The 14,781-nt window shown below is 36.4% G+C and overlaps 1 protein-coding gene and 1 long non-coding RNA gene across 33 annotated transcripts in view; one reads left to right on the top strand and one right to left on the bottom strand.

Annotated features, from left to right (window-relative positions):
• Nucleotides 1–14,781, top strand: part of DLG2 (discs large MAGUK scaffold protein 2) — a 1,027,768-nt gene that overhangs the window by 866,011 nt on the left and 146,976 nt on the right. The window lies entirely within an intron of this gene.
• LOC137846674 (uncharacterized) overlaps nucleotides 4,168–14,781 on the bottom strand; it is a 29,451-nt gene continuing 18,837 nt past the window's right edge. The window contains exon 3 of the long non-coding RNA XR_011090606.1: nucleotides 4,168–8,002. This is a non-coding gene — a long non-coding RNA (uncharacterized lncRNA). The remainder of the gene's footprint in view (nucleotides 8,003–14,781) is intronic.

Raw genomic sequence — 14,781 nt, 5'->3', positions numbered from 1 at the left:
AAGAAAAAAAGCTTTTTAAAAGGAGTTTTTTAAAGGGAAAATAAAAAAAAAGAAACATTTAGAAAAAAGTTTAGAGAAGAATTCCCAGTGAATAACTTATTACAGTGCAGGTGCTGCAAGTACCCAAACGCAAAATATATGTTGTACCTTGGAGGAACTCTTAGGTCTTTAACTCATTTTGTGTTTGACAATATGACACATACTACCTGACTTTTGGCATGTGAAGTAAATCTATTGCATTTCATATTTAGTCAAGTTTTAACAAGTAGTTCAGTTAGGTCAATATTTTAAAATATCTTCAGAGAAATTTTGGCAATAAAACGGTCAATAAATTCGCTTTGGTTGAAACATTGTTCTTGCAGAATCATAGAGTAATTTGCATTGGAAAGGACCTTTGGAAATCATCTAGTCCATCTTCTTTCTCAAAGCTCTTAATTTGAAAATTAGATCAGGTTGCTCAGGGCCTTTTCCAGGTTGTTTCAGAGATCTCCAGAGGTGGAAATTATACAACCTATAGCGCAGACTATGCTAACTGCATCTTTTTCCCTTATATTTAGATAGAATTTTCCCTGCTGCATCTTGTGTCCATTGCCTCTTGTCCTATCACCAAGTACCTTCAAAAATGGTTGGCTCTGACTTCTCAGTGCTCGCTCAGTCAGTAGCTGAAGAAAGATGTCAGATCTCTACTTCAGGCCAGAATAACCTAGCTTCTTCAGCCTCTCCTAGAACATTATGTTCTCCTGCCCTCACCTGAGCACCCTTCAGTTTATTAATGAAATTTTGCATTGGACTCCTGGTTTAGTCCCTTAAAACTGCATAGCAGGGAGCAATCGCTTACCTTAACTTATTTACTCTCGCTAGTGCAGCCCAGTATGTAGTTAGCCTTCATCAATGGAAGGACTCAAATTGGAGCCCTAACAGCATCATTTAATCCTTCTATGCTTTCCATGACCAGAAGTTAAGAATAATGGCAGTCAATTATAATAAATTCATGAAATACAGGTGATGGCCTACATTCATGAAATGCAGGTGACTGATTGGTTTTCTAGTGGGTGATGCAGATTGCTGTTTTTCAGATATTTCAGGTATGATTTTGCATTAAGGTTACTGATCTGCTTGTAAAGCAGAGTGGAAACAACTTATTTCAAATGTTTAGATCCTTGGAAAGGTATCCAGAGTTTTTCTCTTGATATATAGTATTGCTGAATTGCAAGAAGGATTTTTATTCCTGTTTGCTAGGATCAGGGCAAGTACACTTTTTATTATGAATGTCCCATCTGGTATTTTTAGAGATATACCTTTAAACCTAGTTCAGTGTTCTATCTTGATAACAAAACTTCTGTCTTCTTAATAATTTAGCTGTATGATAATGCATCAACTTACTATTCTATGTCAACACCTTGAATGTTCTCTTTTAAGTTATATAACTTTTCCTAAAAAAATATTTTTTGGACCAAAATATACCACATTTCTGTTAAATACATAAGACCATACTTTTCATTAAGTTTGATAAAAAATTAAATGCAACAATTTTCCATCACTTTTTCAAGTTTGATAAACTACATCTTTCTCTTGTACTTGTTCAGGCCCCAAACATTACATTTCATTAAATTTCCAAACACTTGATGTTATAATCTTTAATGAGAAATGGGTGACTTATCTGACAAAATCTAAACTTGAGTTTCATGGAAGACCTCCTCAGTGTTTAGGAGCTACCAGTGGTTAGTTTGTTTAAAATAAAACAGTCTTGCACGTTACCTCATTTTAGATGCTCCTTTAGATTTAGAAGCATCCATACTCTAGAATTGAGTTCAGTGGCACAACTGTGTGAAAGAAATGAATAGAACATGATTAATTGCTAGTTGAGTTATACTAAACTAGCAACTAGTTTACATAATGGATGTCCTATCATAACAAGTGTTGGCTGGACAAAGCTCCCATGCAGGAGGATAGTGCTCTTCAGTTCTTACTGATATGATGTGGAAAGGTATAAGCAAAAATTACCACTCAGATGACACCTGATCCTGAAGTTGTTGCTCTGAAGCTTGTAGGCATACATTCAATCTAGCTATATATTCTGTTACTTGCTAGCCTGAATTTCACATATTTTCCTATGATTTTTCAGGTGAGCTTTCACAACCTGCACTAACACACATGCTACCTATGTTAGTGGTGCATGAACAGGTTGCACAAGGACATATGGGTGACAGTCGCTTCTTTGATTGCCCTGTATACAGATACTGAAGAAGTACTGGCAAAGAGAGAGAGTTCAGGGCATCCTTTTGTGAAGCTCATCTCGCTGAAAGAAGTGATGGTTGGACTGGATGGGTTTGAATTGAGGGTTTCATTTCTTTTATCATGCTCTTCCCTTTTCCCTTTTCTTAACAGAAATTGGAAATCAGAAAAGATAAATTGTGACAGGTCAATCCAGGTTTAGTGTTCTGTCTGTGAATTGCTACAAATGAGAAATAGTATGCAGTCAGAGCAAAATACTCCTCAAACTTCTCCACTGTTCTTCCCATGTCAGAAATGGGCAGACGGAAGGGTGACATCCTTCATGACACAAGAACAAATGACAGAAGTGCAAAAGAATCTAAAGGTCTTCTTTTTGAAAATACATTATATTTATTCGTTATCATCTCTAAATGATGTCTTAATGCCATGCTGATTGTGGCATCTGGAGCTGCTGTAACATGGAAAATGAAATTACTTGTGTGTATAAATGACTACTTCTTGTATTTCACCCTGTCTGAACTTGAGACAGATTCTGAATACAAAACAGTGCAGGATGTAAAGGATTGTAAAGGGATGAGCTGCTCTACTGAGGTGCTAAGAACATTTGCTTTCGTAGCAAGAAGGATGTCAAAATTGCTCAACTTTTTGCATGATTGTGCTTTCAGACTCTCTACCTCTAGCAGATTGACAAGCCAAATAGTAGAAAAAGTGAGTGGGGAGTTGCCATGGTGATTGCAACATTTGATAACTGCAAAAAACACTGCTTCATAAAGCAACCATAAACCAGAATACAAAGATGGCATTTATTGTGACCAACGTCCAAATTCCTAGAAGACTTGCTTTCAATATATTGATAATTGGTTCAATTTGATGCCTGTGATATGATTTCACACTCAAAACAGTTTTTTTTGTTGTTGTTTTGTTTTGTTTTGTCCCCTAATGAATTGGCAGAGACAATAAAGAGAGAGAAAATTGAAATCTGAGAATTGTCTAGAGATGGTAACCAAGCAGACATCTGTCAGCATATGTATTCCTCTCTACTATGTGGCTATCTGTAATGGACTCTTCTTCTACACCTTCCTCTTCTATGGTTTTGGAAAAATAATGTGTGCAAAAGCAGGTTCTTTGGCTATGCCAGTGTGCCACAGAAAGTCATGGCAGAACAAAAGCCATGCATTTATAGAACCAAGTCATGCATTTATATCCTTGTTTTGCTCCCTGTCCTGTAGTTTTGTCTAGCTAGATTCAGCAGCATAGATATAAGAAAAGGCAGTCTCCACTCATCAACACAACAGATTTAAGCTTTCTTCTGTTACTATAGAGAAGTTGTTCAGTCACCTTTAAAATATTTTTTCTCCTAAATATGTAGCTCGTGCTACTCCTAAATCTGTAGCTAAAATTTCTGTAGACATCAGACTTCAACTAACTCTGAAAACAATATTTAATTTGTTTGATCTCAAATTAGCTGCCATTCTGTTTAGAATGACTAATTTAAAGTTTCCGGTTGATTCTGTTCACAAATCTTAAAAAGCCTCTAGTAATAAGCAGAGGGAAGCATAACTACAGTCCAAGAGAATGGAATGACTAATCAGATCACCAATTAAAGACAACATAATATTGCACAGGAAACATAGGAAAATTGAAGATTTTGCTAATGCGAAACCTTTTTTTTTTTGGATAATCCCTATAATACAGTATTATAGCATAAAATCAAAGTCAGTATAATTATCAACATAGAGATTCTGGTAGCCTAACTTCACTTCAAGCTTGATCATATTTTTTGACAGTGACTGTCTTCTAAGATACAGAGAAATGTTAAGCGCATTTGTAGGAGCGAGCATCATATTTTCCATCACCTAACATGGCCCAACTAAACAGTACAAGAAAGGGGCTGGTGTACAACTGGCTTGACAGTCTGGACTTTTGACAGTCTTTTTTTTTTTTTTTTTTTTTGGCCCCCATTTATTTCAAGCACAGAGATTATTATTGCAAACTTACTCTTTAAACAGCACTGACTCATCACTATCCATTTCAAAATTTTATTTCTGTATCACTATCCAGTCCTTTTGAAGTATTCCTGCTACTGGTTCTGTGCTCTTAGTCTCAGTGAGTTTGGGTTTTGTTTGTTTACTTTAATTAGGCTATGATTATGAGTTATGAATAAAATTTAGGGGAGGTGGGGAAGGATAGAAATCTAGTTTTTATTTTTGGTAATTCATAAGTGCACATTGTTCTTTATGTTTGTGTATGACTCAGACAAGAAGGTAAAAGTTTCTGATTCAAGATCTGAATCAGACCATAGGTTTCCATGCATCTGTTCAGTTTTTGTATTAACTTAAACTAGCTTATGGATAACAAGTCTAACTGAAGATTGGCAGGCTAAAATTGTTTGTCAAATCAACTGCATAAAAAGTAAAATAAATAAAATAAAATAAATAAAATAAAATATATTTATATTAAAAAAAAAAAAAAAAGAAAGAAAGATGTTGCCTCTAACCTTAACAAAATGAGGGAATAGTACAAAAATGTAATAAGGGCATAATTGATTGCATTACTTCTTTCTTTGAATAGTTTCTTTCATTCGAACTGTTCATGTGGTTAGCCATTGTTCTGAGTGAGATATAGCCTAAGCAGACATGCTGCTGCAAGCTATAAGGAGAAGGGTAATTTTGGGGGAGGGGGGGGTGAGATTAAAGGCTGATGGATGTTGTGTAAAACTGGGGAGTCCATCTCACTGTGCATTGTGGGAGAGGTAACTGTGGTAAACCTCCATGTGCCTCTTTGTAAGAAAAGGAAATGAAGCAGTGGTTCTACAATACTAAGCCCTAAAAAGAGAGTAGGAGCAGGAAGAAAATACAGAAAGAAGAGAATACCCTGACTGTTAAGTCATGATGTGGCAAAGTAGATAGGGATGCACAAAAGGTAGGGGAGGAAAGCCACATGGGGGATCCAGCTCTTCTTCAACGATATGTCAGAGGCAGATTCTGTGCCTTTCTGTGTACATCTACCACACACACAGATCTAACCTGGGTCCTGGCCCGTCCCACCCTGCAAGTAATCTTCACTCTTCCCTTGAAACCTCTTTCCTATGAGCCGATGGAAAGCAAACAGACTGAGCAGGCAATGAGGCCATCCATGGGCTGGTCCTGCATGGCAGGTGCAGCCTATAATCAGCTGTTACAGTCACTGTCATTAATTTCTGGCTTCCCATTTGTGTTCATCAGCAGTGGTAATTTTTCTTTTTCTTTTCCACTAAGCATACCTCAAGCCTCCTACCTTCCAACAAAATGCTTAAATGAATCAGATTTATAGGATGCTTAGTCTTAATGGGGAAATAAAAAGATGGAAGAGAACCTGCAGACAATGGGAGTCCTCACCCCACTCCATGCTGTGACAATATATGGACCTGCAAGACATCATGAATTGCTCACCTATACCCATTTTGTCATGTCATTAAATTAATCCTTTCATGATTATTAATTGCCATGCTTCTGATTGATTTCCTTTCCTGAAGGAAAACCGGCTTGCAGAAACAAAATGATTGTTTTCAAATTCACAAAATTGTTATTTATTGCAAAAATAGGATTGCTTTTTCCTTAAAAAACTCACTCAATTATATTAGCTATGCTAGTTACTAGCTCCTTCTGTGAAATAAGTTTTCTTTTGCCTGTTGTTCAGATCTGAAAAACTAGGAGACAAAGCTACTGAAAAATCACTATTAATTATGGCTGAAAATCAAAATATTGAAAACTGACAGGGAGTGTTAGTTTTGCACCTAACTTCTCTCAATGCTTTTTACCCCAGCTTTAATAACAAAAAGCTGTAAATACTGCCTGCACATTTCCACTTCACTTTGTGAGCGGTATTCTCGAAGTAGAAAGCTCTGTGTTTGCAATGCTCTTTACCTCTGGAAAGTTACTGTTATGATTTTTCTGAGGAAATCCAGCTTTGTTTGTAGCTCTTAGCAGTTACCAAGTTAGTAGCTAATGAAATCAGACTGTGGTGGTGGAGGATGCTAATAACATAATTAGGTTTGCATAGTTGAGCCATGCCATACACATTCATGATACTTTACAGGCCTACGAAACACAGTTACTGGCTGAAGTCACAATTAACAAATGCTCAGTGAGGAAAAGCAGGGACTGAAAGGGTTGAGACACAAAACCACAGCAACAGTTAGATCGTACTTCTTTTCTTATGCATTAAAATAAGATGAATAAAAATATTTGTCTCGACAAGCCCCACCGTGAGGAGCAGAAATCCCATCTAGACTGATGAAGTGGAAGGGAAAGGTCAGTAGAGTTTGTCATCTGCCCAGACATGGGTTGTGATGCATCCCCTGGATTTGAAAGGTCACTCAAAGAAATGACTTCTGTGTGAGTTTCCCTATGGAACGATCTCATCCTGACTCAAGTCAGGAACCCAAGAGATGATAATTCTGTGATTTCCCCTTGAGCAGAAATGCTTCAGTGCGATGGGCTACTGTGTTGAACCTCCATTAAAGAAACTTGCGGCTATTTTAGTGGTGGTGCTGGCACAGCAAGGATGTTGTGTGGGTCTGCTCTCCTGGAGAGAGACCAGTGCCTGCTTATCGGGAATGAGGAGAGGAATCTGTCCTGTGATTGTTTGCTTATGGTAGTGCAGATGTTTAGTTGCTGTAGGAAATCAGTTCCACTTAGATCCCGCTGCAGTCTCACTTAACTACTGTAGTCTCATTTGATACTTGAGTTTTATTGTAGAATCCTCCTGCTGTTGATTTTAGCTCCAAGGAGTCTAAGATCCCTGGGGTCTTGTCTATAATTTGTATTTTTCAGTGGGGCATGGATTATGATGAGACCCAGGGAGTACAATGATGTGCCCTGTATTCACTTCAGTGTTACAAATAATGCTGGGGGCAATGCTTTATAAGAAGAGGCAAATCATTATTACTTCTCATGGGATTTATGGAAATAAAATTAATCATGATGAATTATTTGGGTATCTGTGTGGTAGTCATTTTTCCAAAGCTGATTTTTTCTGCCCTACAGGGGCTGTTTCTTTTACGTGCAGGTCAGTGAGCTTGCGCTGAAACCGTAACAAACATGCAAATGTAAATTTTTCATATAGAGCTACAGGGGAAGAAAAATCCCTAGTTAGGAAAGATGGACAGTTGGTAATTGGAAAAATTGGTTCTGTTCTATGCTATTGTATTCTAATAGACAAAAATTTAGTGTAGGGGCACCCTGATGCAGTTCATTCTGACCAGTCTGTCCAGGTAGGTGCTAGGAAAAACATTCATAATAGAGTATGAAATGAATGGTTGGTAAGATATTCTTTGCTAGTTTCAGGTCTCTTTGGAAACAACTGATAATGTGAATTCTAACACTATGAGAATTATAGCTTACCAAGACTGAGTTATTTCATTATTGTTTTAAATGGAATCCCAAGTTAGAAAAGAAAATGTTAACAATACAGATGTACATTAAAAAAAAAAAAAGGGAAAATCTTTCCAATGTGAGATGCAGATGTACCAGCAGAGCTTTGCTGCTGAGATCCAATTCCAGACCTCTAAAAACACAGAAATTAATGAGCAAGAACACATGCTCCATGGGAATTAAGCTTCTCATGTCACTGTAGGAAAACCAAAAAGATTCTTTGAGAAGTAAGAAACTGTTATTGTTCCTTGCTGTGACCTTCTTTCTTTATGGATGTTCGTAGCTGTGGCTCCCTCATTTTGTTTAGTATTGTTTCATGTGAGTCTTGGGTGTCTGTTCAGTGCAGTTGATTTCTGGAAAATGAAGAGCAGATGGTTGGTGTTTGTAAATTGCCAAAGCCTCGTGACTTCAAATGCTTAGTTGCCTTGAAAATTTGAGCAGCTAACATAGCTATTTAAGGACTGTACAATTATTTTCTTTTTTTCCTCCCCTACTTTCCTGAACAAAATGAAGACTGAATCTCCCCGAAGCTCTTTGTAAACTGTATGGAGTATATTTGTTTGCATTGCATGTAGTATACTGATAATATACAGTTTAGGAAATTATTCAGATTTTTGGCTTTGATTATAAATATAGTTAAAACATATTCATATTTGATAGATTTTTTTCAAATATAGATGAAAAAATTTAATATTATTTGACTCTGTATATTATCAAGTTGTGATTCGGGCAGCATATACTCTACAATGAACAGTCTTCACTATATGGCATGGTCTTGGGCACCTTGCTCTGGGTGTTCCTGACTGAGCAGTGGTTGGACCAGGTGGCATCCAGAGCTCACTTCCAACATAAACCATTCTGTGATTCTGCAAGCATAAAATTTTAATAGAATTACACAAAATAAAATTTTACTTAGTACTTGTTTAGCAAATTGCAATATAAAACAGAACTCTTGCCTTCTGAAAATTAAATAAAGAATTCCAGATTTAGTCTGTAGATTACAGTTTAAGAACAGGGCTCATTTTTTTAATTAAGCAATAAAATCTGATTTGATCGTGACATATTTATTGGTGTAACAGTTTTCACCAAAGGAAATATATAAAATTTATATTACTACAGTGCATTTTGCAGACATTGCTTTAGTATTTTCTTTATGTTACAAAGAATAAATAAAAACCATCTAACTAACCCACCCTTATAGTATTAAATATATCAGCCAGTTTTGTATCTCTGGGTGTTTCCTTTGCTGCAAGCAAACAATAAAGGATTATTTCTGCATGCTCATTAATCCTGCATCCTGCAAGAACAAAGCCCTGTACACTTCAATTTGGAAGCCCTATTAGAGATTTTGCAGAAGACAGCCTTTGGTTTCCTCCACTGACATGCACTGTGAATTTCTCCTTGAGTTTTCAGTATGTTTGCTATAAGAGCTTGTTCTGAGCCAGCTGCTGCAGTAGCACAGGAGAGCTTATGCTCATCCCTTAACCCCTTCTGCCCATTCTGCCAGGAGGCCAGGCCTGCCTTGCACCTCCTCTCTCCCTCACCTAGGGAGACAGGGAGGACCAGCTCACCCATAGGAGTGAGTTGGTGACTCCTCTGCACCAGTATCCCCAAGCACCACACAGCGATGTTCATCCCCTGCAGGTCTTGCAGTTCTGAGAGCATCTTCTCATCTTCTACCCTCTCCTCCCACCAGTCTTTGTACTTCAACTTCACTCCAGGCTCATTCACCTTCAATCCTTGCCTCATCCCTCATTATCCCTTGAAAGGCCCCATGTGCCTATACTTCTCTGCCCATTAATTAACTCTCTGCACAAAAGATACTGAGATAATTGATATTTGCTTCTGCATGTTACATTTTCTCCATAGCCTGTGCCTTTTTCATCCATCTGTCTCTAAGAAGGAGGCAGCTATTCTCTAGGTATATAATTCGTAGCACAGCAGGTCTCTACTTTCAGTCAGCCCAGAACTATTAACCATTAGTAATGTGGTTATTGATGATAACAGTGCTTTAGAGGCGTTTTGCTTTTTTTTTTTTTCTTTTTTTCTCTCCTTATTTCTGTGTCTGAAGTACATGGTGTCACTCTTCATCATTCAGTCTAAAAGGATACATACCAACTATCCCTGGTTTCACATTTTCCAGTAACTCTTCATTATCTATCTGTACTACCCGCTATATGGATTGAGTAACTGAATTCTAGAAATTACCTTATTTGTATATTATTGCCCTGTTGCTGCAAGAAAATCAAAATTCAGAGTATTTTTTTTATTATTTTTTGTTTGTGCTACAAAGTTTACAGATTATCATCTTGGTTTGTAACCAATGACATAAAATTGATGTTTTTATGCTTTTTTGTTTGTGTTTGGATATCTGCATTTGCAGAATGCTGACTGTACTTTTGTTTTACATTTCTGTTACAATTAACTCTTCCTTTGGATTAGTCACTGGATTATGTTTACCTCTTCTCCCATGCTTTTATGAATTTAATCACCTTATTAACATCTGGCTAATATCTTTAAAATTCAATGGCTGGCTTTCAAATGCAGTAGTATTCAGTACTTTCATCCTTTTATTAAATGCTTCTCTCCCTCCCTGCATTTCACTTCTCCTACTCATTTCAGCAAAGTGGTTCCTATGGTGACACACTTCCCATATACACTTTAGGTTGTGCTCCAGCATAAAAAACATTGTATCAGACTCTCTTCTATTTAATGAAGGCTTAGGCTCCCCCCTCCATGGATCTGATACTGTGTGACTCACTCCTGGATTTGGATCAAGTCTATTTGTTGTGGGGGGATGTGGATTTTTTAATATGTAAATGTGTTTTGCGATTATAAACCTAGTTTTCTTCGCATCTGAAATATTCAATTGGCATGATCTTTCTGCAGTCTTCTTCAGGAGCTTATGTGGGCTTATGGCATTTATCATTAATCTTTGAAGCTAGTATTCTTGTCATGAAAGAATGCCACAGAAAACCAGAGACCACTGGGCACTTCCACGTTTGCACTTCTCCGAGGCAGGCAAGAATCTGCAGTATTCTAGTTGAGATTTCCTGGGCTTCATTTAAGTAATATGGTCATTGCTACTCCCCATACAGGTACAAACTGTGCTCACAAAATAACCATCATTCCCTTCTCTTGTCCCTCATAGTCCATCAACAAGTCTATCACAAACACAATCAACAAGATGTTCCTGTTCGCAGCTTTTGGATTGTAATCACACAGTCTGTTATAAACCCATCAGATGTTTCAGTTCTCTGCTGCTTTGTGAGTGTTGAACATTTTGCTCTCCAATGTGATGTTTTTTTCTTAGGATAAAATAATCTTTAAATATTTGCACAATAATACTTGAAAATCGCCACTCCACTGAATGTGAGAAGATGGGATAAAATATATTCCTTTTTTCATATAGGTATCTGTGCATGCACATACATAAACCTATGTAAAATCTTAAAAACAAACAAACAAACAAAAAAAACAAACACATTTTAAAATGACCAGATGCTAAAAGATAATGTTATTTAAGTGTATTATTCCAGTGATCCTTAAACACACACTCCTTTTGTGCTATGTGTTTTTTTTTTGTTTGTTTGTTTTTTGTTTTTTTAAATATAAGACATGTCTCCCCTGCCCAAAACAGTTACATTTTATGTACAAGATGTGATTATAGATGTTTGCAGACAGGCAGAAGACAGAGTGCAAGGAAAACAGTAAGACAGTAATGATCAGTAAGATGGATTTTGGCCTAACAATACCGGTAAATTAAACATTGTTACAATTTTGTAAGTGTCATGGAAAAGCTGATCAAAGCAAAGATGTAGTAAAATTAATTTTGGATAGATTTCAGTGAAACAAGATTTCCTTTGCCAATGACAGAGAAAAAGAAATTGCAGTAATTGAAACATGATATGAAAGTGTGAGCAAAAGATTTAGTTGCATAGAATAGAATTTACTCTGCTAAGCATTAATAATTCTACCTAGGTCAGGAATAATAATCATGTGGAGTTAGAATACTTTGGCTAAAATTTTTAAAAGCATCCATGATACTGCAGCACCTATAAGAAAATGTTTTTTGTTTCTAAAAATGACTGAAGCATTTAGAAGTGGGTATGACTTTGGTTAGGTACTTAAATAATGTCCCAGAATCCACCAGATAAGTGTGTTGAGTTAACACTGGTGATTTTAAGCTAGGTATCTACCTAAATACTTTTACAAATCTGACCGGGCACCTTCGATCTTTAGACTGTGAAATATTTTTCTAACTTTTGAAGTGAAATCCATTTAAGCTTTTTTTTTTTTATTACTTTTTTTTTTTTTTTTTAACCTGACCTTTTATGTTGGATTTGTCCCAAGTTGTGGCTGTGTTGTAGAGCTGCTTCACCATTTGACAAAACTGGATTCATAGTTTATCATCTTCTTTTCTTATTTTATCAAGCAACTGATGTCTTCTCCTTGCAGTTCCCATCAAATGTTCATTTCTTTATTTTGTGTTGGTTAATTGAATTTCTGGATTTTTATTTATTTATTTTAATCTCATAATTTAAAGCATGTCTACATAGTCTGTTTAGGCAAATGAGAAGTTACTCTGTCTGTGATGTGAATTGACTCATGAGTTTCATCTGTTACATCTATTCTATCAAAACTGCTATTGTGGCAACAGTAATTCTGAAAACATTTTTTCTTCAAGTTGAACAGAATTGGGTCTATTCATGCAGTAAAACCACTATGTCCAGAAGTCTATGTTTATAGGACAATCATTTGAAGTGTTTTCTCTTAGCATCCTATTTAGAAAATAAATTACTAATTTCTATGTGTGCTGGTAGAGGCTGAGCAGGATTACTCAGTTGTAATGGGGTTCAATATCCTTCACTGGAGATACAGACTGTATAATGTCACCTATCCAAAAGGCAGGCAAAGTGGAAAGCTTTTGAAAAAAGGGCCACTTATTTTGCATAGCTATAAACTGGTGATTTTTATGTCATCACTGTAATTTCAAAACACCTTCCAGGTCTGCATTAATTAGTGTAACTAACATATGCCAACAACAGTTCTCGTCTCACCTTTAGAAAGAAAACAATGTGGGCGGCGAAGTGTTTTGGTTTGATTTTTGAAGTTATCTATACATGCATATTTCTACATATTCATATTATTTAAAGAAAGATGAGAAACAATATTTAAAAGCAAATCTGGTGAGGTCCACGACTAACCTCACTTGTGTTGGGAATGAATTCCTTAGCCATTGGCTGTTCTGTCAAATTGCGGTTCAGCTTTTGGATGCTCTGCATGAGTCATGCGGGTATAATTCCATCCCAATTAACTTTTATGTTCTCAACTGATGTTCAGTGGCTGTGAGTATGGGTAGGTCCAGTAACTGCGGACATTCATACTTACGTAAATAAGACCCAAAGTGGGTGATTTGAACTCTTACATCACTGGCCATGTTTAAAAGTGTTGGTCAGACTACTACACTTTAGGGGCATAATGAGCTTTTTTGGGGAGGTATTTGACTGGAGATTATTCAGTGACTTAAGCAAGCAATATCTGGCATTCTACAATTCCCTAGAAATTAGTGGTGGGGACTGTGACCTGTAAATGAGAAGTGTGAGAAACTTCAGAACGGATTGTACACCCTTAGCAGCTTTTATGTTGATTTGCAAAATGTGGAGGTGTAAAGCGAAGACAAATTTCATCTCTTCAGGATTAGGAGGTTCTGAAAATGTGCAAATCTGGAGATATTCCCACATGTAGCTATAGTTATAAACTAATTTTTACATGATGTGCCTGTTTATTTTTTTAAAACCTGAATATTTTGTCTTAAGGCAGTTTTATAAAAATGCTTCCCTCAAAGTTTTAAGCATTTGGGTTCTACTTCTATCTTTTTTTCTCTCTTTTTTTTTTTTTTTCTTTTTTTTTTTGAATGTTTCTGGAAGAGCTTTTTAGTATAGGATTTGATTAAAGAAATTAAAATATGTTAATTCACTGAATGCTTTGCATTTCCTTTTATTTTTACAAAAGGACAGAAATTTCTAAATCTTCAGAGCTCAAACTCCACCAAAATATATATATATATATATATTCTTGAAATAATGGAGAGTAAGTAAGGACAAATTTTAAGAATATACTAATATACATCTGTTAACTATTAGTGCACTGTAAATGGCTGGGCCAGATGTAAACTAAAAAAGCAAAATTTAAAAGAAAAAACAAAACTCATGCATTAGCAAATTGCCAGATCAACATCAGACCTTGTCAGAAGAGAAGGGAAAGAGAAAGCATGTAACAAGAATGTCCTTCCTTAAGAGCAACACACATGCACTTCAGAGTTGAGTGACACCTTCCCAGGTGATCAGAATTTATGTATCTGTGAAGTTGTGGCTAAAGAGGAAGGAAAAAAAAACAAACAATCTGTTAAAAACATGAAGAGTTTATATTTGTTGTAGAACAAGAAGCAGATCATTGTGAAATGAAGGCATATCAGTGAAAGGTATGGCCTCTTTTGAAAGGCTGAATGCTGACCTCTTCACTTGATAGCACGATTAAAATATGTGGAAATATTCTTTTCTCTAGCTGAAAATGACTTTGACTTAAACAGAAAAAAAAAAAATCATTTAAATACTTTCTAGAAGCACAAAAAAAGAAAGTAAAGTGATGAAGTTTCTTCCTTTAAAGTCATATATTGTTAATGCTAGGGGATGGAATTTTCCAAAAACATTCAGTGCTCTGATGTGTTAGCAAGAGTAGAGTTAGGGAGCCAACAGGGAATGCTCTGGAAACTATCCAGGAATTAAACACAGAATAAGTCAGTTTGGAAGGAACCTTTAGAGAATGTCGTGTCCTACTCCCTGCACAAAGCTGGGCCAACTCAACCAAGCTGCTCAGAGCCTTCTCCAGTCAAGTTCTGAGCCTCTCTGGCTGAGGACTCTGGGTACCTCACAGCCTCTCTGGGTAACTTGTTCTAGTGTTTCACTGCCCTCTTGGCAATGTTTGTTTGTTTGTTTCTTTCTTTCTTTCTTTCCCTAGGTTTAGGGAAATTTCTGTTACTGAAACTTTTGGTTTTGCCTCTCATACTTTTACTATGCACCTGTAAAATGGCCTTTTTCCATCTTCTCTTAAGGTGGCCTCTTTCCATCTA

This window comes from Anas acuta, chromosome 1, assembly GCF_963932015.1.
Source record: "Anas acuta chromosome 1, bAnaAcu1.1, whole genome shotgun sequence".
Lineage (NCBI taxonomy): Eukaryota > Metazoa > Chordata > Aves > Anseriformes > Anatidae > Anas > Anas acuta.
The sequence above is the reverse complement of the archived record's forward strand: the minus strand, read 5'-3'. Positions and strand labels throughout refer to the sequence as shown.